The sequence below is a fragment of the Petaurus breviceps genome, unplaced genomic scaffold, assembly GCF_028583685.1.
Source record: "Petaurus breviceps papuanus isolate PSGF00001 unplaced genomic scaffold, PetGlider_PUasm1.0 229, whole genome shotgun sequence".
NCBI lineage: Eukaryota > Metazoa > Chordata > Mammalia > Diprotodontia > Petauridae > Petaurus > Petaurus breviceps.
Window position 1 is genome coordinate 10,346,937 of NW_027185903.1, and position 7,530 is coordinate 10,354,466.

A 7,530-nucleotide genomic window follows, 5' to 3' on the forward strand; every position below is an offset into this window, starting at 1 on the left:
TAATCACATGGACCCTGTTGTGGGAGGAGTTTGCTGAGTGGGTGGAGCAGAGCCCAGAGAAAGGTGGAAGTCAGAGCAATTAGAGCTGGGGGAGAAAGAAGATGCAGGCAAGGAGACATTTAGGCTTGTGAATGTTTGTTTGTGGGAAGGCTTTGGGATGGCATTGCTCTCTATAGTGTTAATGTACATAGATTTCTTTGTTGCTATGATTAATTCTGTTTTCTGGTGTTAGTATACAGCTTTCTGGTGTGTGAATAAATGTTTTGCTTCTGTCTTCTATATGGAGAGTCTGTTATATTTTGTGATTCAGAACTATGCTGGCATATTCATAGTCACTGCCAGTGCTGTGAATATTGCCTTGGTAATACATTAGGGCAATTTAAAAGTGGAATGAGCTGCCTCAAGAGCTGGTAGTTTCCTTCTTAATTGCAGGCAGTATGATCACTTATTTGACATATTGTAGAAGGAATTCCTATTGGGAAGGTTTACCATTTTAAGAGCAGTGTTTTCTCTATGTTTAGACTTAGTCTGAATTATTTATGGCATTTTTAAACTCTGACATTTTGTGACTGAGTCATAAATTTATCATTTTGTTAATTTGTTTTGGCTACTGAAATTTTCTTAAAACAGTAGAACAAATTAAATGTCAATATTTACAAATTCATCTAAGTCTTCTAACTCTTTCCCACTTTAAATGGACTGATTTACTGTAGCACTTGAGTCACTAGTGCTAGATTTGTATTTCTCCACTATAGTAGAGGTGGGATCTTGGGAGAGTGACTTAATTTATTTGAACCTCAACTTTCTCTTCTGGCAAATCAGAATAAAAATACCCACACTACCAACTTTAGAGGAATACTATGAAATGCAAATGCAAATAAAATTAATATGATAGATTACAAAAAGTGATTTGTAGCTATGAGTATTATATGAAGGTATTTATTATTAGTGTTGTTATTATTAATTATTGCTTTAGTTCAATGGTGGGTGTTCTAAAGCAGGTTTTCATTAATTGGTGGAAGAAAATCAAAGTAGGAGAAAGTTCTATGTTTGTTTGTAAATTTTTCTTATTAAGAATGCTGCCAGAAAAAATGGCAGTGTTTTCATGCTAAAAAGTCAATGAATCCTAATTGAAAACTGCAGACCATGGCTGGTAGTTCTGTGGCTGCTCTGCTATGATAAAAATTGAAAGCAGATCCCAGTTGACTTTTGCGAATAACTTGGCTAATAATCAAGATGGGCAATTCACAAATGCAGAAAGGATTATTTAAGAGGAAGTAACCTATGAAATGAAAAAGAAATAAGAAACAGGTTAAATTATTAAAGTATAAAGAATCTTCTTATTTAACTGAAGCATACAAAGGAGTTTTAGTTTGTCTGCTTAATATGGAGAAGCCTCATTTTGTCAAGATAACGTTCAAGGGATTCAGAACAAGCCCTCTCGTTTCTTCAGATTCGTCCGAATTTTAGAAGGGAATTGACCTAGAGTATGTGTGGTATCTACTTTGAAACAACGTTATCTTCAGCAATGAAGTCCTTCATCTTGGGGGCTAAAGACAAAGGTTAAAATAGAACAATGAATTTGGAGCAAAAATATCTGAGCTTGCAACTAGGCGGTATAGTAAACATTTCTCTGAACCTGGAGTTAGAAAAACCTGACTTCCAAGATGACCTCAGACATTTATTATTTGTGTGACCCTGGGCAAGTCGCTTAATCTCTGTCTTTCTCAGTTTTCTAAACTGCAAAAAAGAGATAATAATAGTATATACCTCCCAAGGTTGTTGTGAGGATCAAATATGATTTTTAAAAAGTATAATGATTAACACAATGCTTGGCACATAGTAAATGTTTCTTATCTCCTTCCATACCTCCTTTCCTTCTTTTCTTTCTTCTCTTTCTGTCCCACCCTTCCTCCTTCCCTCCCTCTTTCTTCCCTCCTTTCTGTCACTTTCCCCCTTCCCTTCGCTCCCTCCCTCCCTCCCTCCCTCCCTCCCTCCCTTCCTCCCTTCCTTCCTTCCTTCCTTCCTTCCTTCCTTCCTTCCTTCCTTCCTTCCTTCCTTCCTTCCTTCCTTCCTTCCTTCCTTCCTTCCTTCCTTCCACAAATTACTTCACCTCCAGTGGCTCCCTATTACCCACATATATTTGTCATGTAAAACTCTTTACAACCTGGTCCCAACCTAAGTTTGTAGCCTTATTATACATCCCTCCCCTTCCCTCACTTTAAGGTCTAGTTGACATTGTGAGTGTTCCTTTTACATTGTATTCCATTTTCTATCTTTGTTCCTTTCCTTATCTCCCCAGCTGCAAGTACACTCCCACCAAATTATCTTGTATGTATTTTGTATTCACTTTGCCTATACCTATATATGTACATGTTGTCTCCCCCATTAGAATGTAAACACCTTCAAAGCAGGGGTTGTTTCATTTTTGTCTTTGCATCACCAGCACCCAGCAGGGTAGACTTTTAAGATGTTTTTAATCAGTGCTTGATTGACTCATTGACATCCTCAAAATTCCTTTTCCTCACTTGTAGAATTCTGAAGTTGGACTAGGTGATCTCAACAGTTCATTTCACCATCATGGAGGAAGAGGAGTTGATCTGTGGGCAGAAAGATGGCAGCAATTTGTGAGAGCCATAATGAGGGTCATAGTTTAGGATTCTAGGAACTACTTTCTTCACATGGAGAGGTTGCTTCTGATCTAAAATGCAATTTGAGTTATTTTCCTTGTATCCACTCATCTCCTTGGTTCTCCCTTGTGATCAGAGACAAGCATATTCAAGATTGGGTTAGAGATTAGGATTTGGATCCAAAAAGAACCTTTCGTTGTTTCGTTTTCAGTTATGTCTGACTCTTTTTGACTGTATTTGGGGTTTTCTTGGCAAAGATACTAGAGTGGTTTGCCATTTACTTCTCCAGCTTATTTTACAAATGAGGAAATTAAGGCAAACAATGTTAACTGACTTACCTAGGGTCACACACCTAGTAAGAGTCTGAAACTGTATTTGAACTCAGGAAGATGAGTCTTCCTGACTCCAGGGCTGGCACTCTATCCACGGTGTCACCTAGCTATAACTTAAAACTCCAGAATTCCTTAAGCTAACAATGTACATTTTCAACCACTGAGAGTGATTTCCCAGTGATCTTCAAATCATAAAATGTTAGAGATGGGAGGGGACCTTAGTGCCCTGCTCTCATTTTACAGGTTAAAGAGCCAAGACACAGAGAAATGAAATGATATACTTAAAGTCACGTTGCCATACTTGGATCTAGAACCAGAGTTGCTGGTTTTTTAGCCTATGGCACATTCCTTTACGTTCCACTGGCCCTGTAAACTGCATAACTGTTCTTTGTTTCATTGTTTTTATAACACACATACAATGTAATATAATGTATTGCTACATCGTATTTCTGCAAATCATGATAGAAAGCAGAATATCAGAAAAACAGAAAGTTTTCCTCTTGCAGTATATTGGTGAGCAAGCCTAAACTAGTGAAATGTGGAATTATTCTCACTTGATTTTATGTTTGCCAGTAGATGGCATTCATGCATTGCTAAATGTAAACACTAACAGAAGACTATATTTGGAGACTAGTAGAATCTGAAGAATGAGTAGATTAAGATGAGAAGGGAAATTAAGGTGTTTTTAAATAGTGTCAAATAAACAGCTTGACTAACAAGGGCTGTTACCATAATCGTGGAGGAAGAGCAGTTGATGTGTGGGGCAGAAAGACTGCAGCTGTTGGCAAGAGTCATAATTAGGCCTTCTGCCTCTTGTCCATTTTGAGGAAACTTCCTTAAACACAAGGAGCACCTAATTGGCATCTAGGTTGACTTATATTCTACTGGCCAATATTTGTGTTGTCAGTCAGTCAGTCAGTCAATTAGCATTTATTAAGCACCTACTATGTGTCAGGCAATGTGTTAAGACCTGGGGATGCAAAGAAAGGCAAAGGACAGTTCCTAAATTCAAGGAAGTTACAGTTTCTTAGAAGAAGGAACAGAAAGGAAACCAGATGAAAATTCCTTGTGGTGGAGCAATGTAGCTCTCTGAAAGATGTGATGTTCTTATGTGATTTTTTTCCTCTGTGTTTGGATTGCCTGTTCCCTTTGGTTCTATACATAGACTAGAAGTTTGTGTGCTTGGCTGTGCTATAAGATATCTGAGAGCCTGGGTTCAGAGAACAGCTATGTCTGGGTTTGTTGATATCATCTGTGATCTCAGAATCAGTCAGAGCTGGGTTCTTGACATGTTTTTAGACCTTCCCTATTGTGTTGTGTGTGATTGTCAGGTTATGGGGACAATGACGCTAAGACCAAAAGACCATGGAGAAAAACATTCTCTTTTCTCCCACCCACCTGATATGCAGAGTTAGAGGAATTAGCACAGATTGTGAACAACTGTAAGAACAGCAGAGTGAAAAGCTGTAAGAATTGTCATCACAGGAACATCCCATGTAGGAGTCTGGCATCTCAACTGGTACCTCTCACTACAAAGTCTGCCATTATTTCTCCACTAACATTCCATAGTGGGGTTAAGGGGCAAACACTGGGCTAGGGTGATCTGTTCTCTTAGACTCAAGCATGAACTTTTACAATAAGCATGGTCCTTATTGCAGGCAGTCAAATAGTGAAAGGAGGAGGTTTGAGCAATTTCTTTGTTCTACACAATTTAGAGCTATAAGGGACTTGTAGATCTTCCTGTCCTAGGGTATGGAAAAGGTATTTCAACTGTTTACACTAGAGAGAGTGTTTTGCCGAGTCCAGAATAAATATTAGATAGGTATAAGCCATTATTAACTAGGAATTCTCAGGAATAATGCTACCTTCAGACTTAGTGGTGTGATAAGATGCCACTTAGAAGGAACACTATCCTTAAGTGAGCTGTGGGTAGAGGGGAGATTCTTGGGAGGAGAGTGAGTGTAACAGAAAACCCCACAACTGACTGTGAAGATTATAGATTTAGACCCGGAGATGAAACTCAAAGGACAAGTCTAGCTTTCTCATATTATTCATGAAGCCCAAAGAAGTCCCTGCCTAGTTGTTAAGACAAATAAGCACAGCACACAGGATGGCTGCTTCACAGGTTCACTCTTGATTTGGTCAGACAGGAAAAACACTAAGAAGGGGTTAATAATCTTACTTTATTCTAGTCTAGTTTTCTCAGAAGAGGATTGCTGATAATGGGAGGAGAGACTCCTATAGCATTCCCTAATAACCCTTCTTGCAGGGGCTGGTGAGAAGGGGGAGGGGAAACCATCCTTTTGTCTCGACGGGGTCTGAGACAGGCACAACTTGGGCATCCCTAAATCCCTTCAAGTCTCAATGGGGGCCAGTTGAGGCAAACACAGATTCTCCCCAAGCCTTGATGGGGGCCTATCAAGGCATGAACAGCATTTGTGCATTCAACCCTAAGGTTCCCCATTCACTGACCAATGACCATCTGCTTTATAGGGACAACAGAAAAAGAAGGCATACTGTCAGCAACAATCTCAGAAGTTTACATCACCCCATCCCTGTATTTCACTGCATAGTCACGGTGGATGTTTATATTATAATTTATCATTATATAATGTGTGGTAGAGATGTTTTGAACCATAACTGTGGGAACTCATATCTAATACCTGGGAATAAGAGATGGTTATGACTATGGATCCTGGGAAACTGACCTCTAAGAAATGATAACAAAAAATTCACGGTATGTACACTAAAATTCACCTTACTTACTTACACTAGCCCAGGGTCACACAGCTAGGCAGTATCTGAGGCAGGATTCCAACCTGGGTTTTCCTTACTCCAAGTCATCATTTTATCAATCAATCAACCAAGAAGTATTTTCTAGGTGCTTACTATTGCTTGATGCTAAACCAGGCACTGAGGATATAAAGACAAAAATGTAAAAATAGGGAGTTAATCAGTCTGGTTAATTCTGAGGACCTGTTGACAACTACCTCTCAACAAGGGTCGTATGGGGGTTGTAATGGCCCTGCAGCATAGACCTGATCTCAATTTAGTCTTAGGTCACTCTAACCAGTTGGAGTCTTCAAGAAAAGAAACCTGGAAGAACACACCTTACCAATGTATTTCTTGCCCTTTACCTTATTAGGATAAAGAAAAATTTCCAGCAGATGGAATTCTTAAGTTCAAGACTCTGGCCAAGTTGGAAGATCTTGTAAAGAGAAGATACATAAGTTTGTTGGTGAATGAGTTGGCAGTTTATCCCATTCTTGTAGAACTATGAAGATATAAAGGGAGTTGAGGGGATGATCAAAGTCTTATTATGGCTCAGTTTCTTTAAGCAGAAGGATATGAAGGAAGAAAATAAAAGGCAAAGAATACTGGCTAGGGATGTACTTGAATAGGCTCCAGGTGCATTTATACAAGATGAACCAATACATAGTTTCAAAAGCAAGGACAGAGAATGTTGCAGACTCCAGCTGTGTCCTTCAGCCGACCTTTGAGGTGAGACCATCACCATCCACAGGGACCAAGGACCATGGGTTAGGGAGTGGAGTGGGGCTAGTGATAACATAATCAGGCACAAGCCAGCAAGGGAGCAACATTTGCAAATGTTCCTGTCAAAAGCACCGATTTCTTTCCTATTCTGAAACTGCCTAGGTGCCTAGCCCTACAATATAAAGCCTGTTCTGTTTTCACTGCTGAGGTATTGGAACATGGAAGATCAGGAAGGTCAGATGGAAATTCTTTGTGGAAGTATAGCAAGTGCCACGATGACTTTCCTTTAGTTTGTGCTTGTTCTCAGGGAAGTCTTGTCCATTACGCTGTCCTTCAAGCTGCCTAAAGTTTTAGACACAGACATCATGCAAGGAATGGGTGATGATGGCTTTGGGACACAGGATGAGTACAGCTGTGTCTTTGCAAACACCTTCTGAGCCCTTGTTTATTCTCTCAGGCATGCCCCTGGCAGGGGCTGCAGGGCAGTTAGGGCCGTGACTGCTTGGATAAACCATGTCTCAAGGCTTCTTGTTGAATTTTGAAATGTTTTTCTCTGGTCAGTTGAAAAGCAAATGTGTTAGTGCTAACCTAAGTGGTTCAGCACCTGTGGGTTCCTAGAACTATTGATTTAACAACGTTGACAATGAGATCTAGAAGACAGAAAGCAAAGACTAATATGTCTTTATGCATGTATATTTTAATCTTCTTCATGATATAGTAGATATAGACTTAAAGGCTAATAGTAGATTGTTAACCTATGGGATCAAATATTCATCTAGGTTAGTGCTTGAAGACATAGGCTTAATGAGTTGCTAATGAAATGCAGTCCTTTCTTACCCATGCCTCCCATCCATCCATACCTATGTCTGGATCATATGAGAAAGTGTGGTAGAGTGTCATGAATCCCCACCACTGTTCAGGAAAAAAAATGTCAATGATGGTAGTCAGGAGCATCAATGCGTGGGTCTTCATGTATGAAAGCCTGATCTTCATAATTATAAAAGATACTATATATCTCTATCTATCTATCTATCTATCTATCTATCTATCTATCTATCTATCTATCTATCTAT

The 7,530-nt window shown here is 39.4% G+C and overlaps 1 long non-coding RNA gene across 1 annotated transcript in view; it reads right to left on the reverse strand.

Annotated features, from left to right (window-relative positions):
• Positions 1 to 841: 841 nt before the first annotated feature.
• Positions 842 to 7,530, reverse strand: part of LOC138167237 (uncharacterized) — a 24,104-nt gene continuing 17,415 nt past the window's right edge. Inside the window, exons 3-4 of the long non-coding RNA XR_011169835.1 lie at positions 2,362 to 2,600; positions 842 to 1,282 (exon numbers count right to left, since the gene is read on the reverse strand). This is a non-coding gene — a long non-coding RNA (uncharacterized lncRNA). The remainder of the gene's footprint in view (positions 1,283 to 2,361; positions 2,601 to 7,530) is intronic.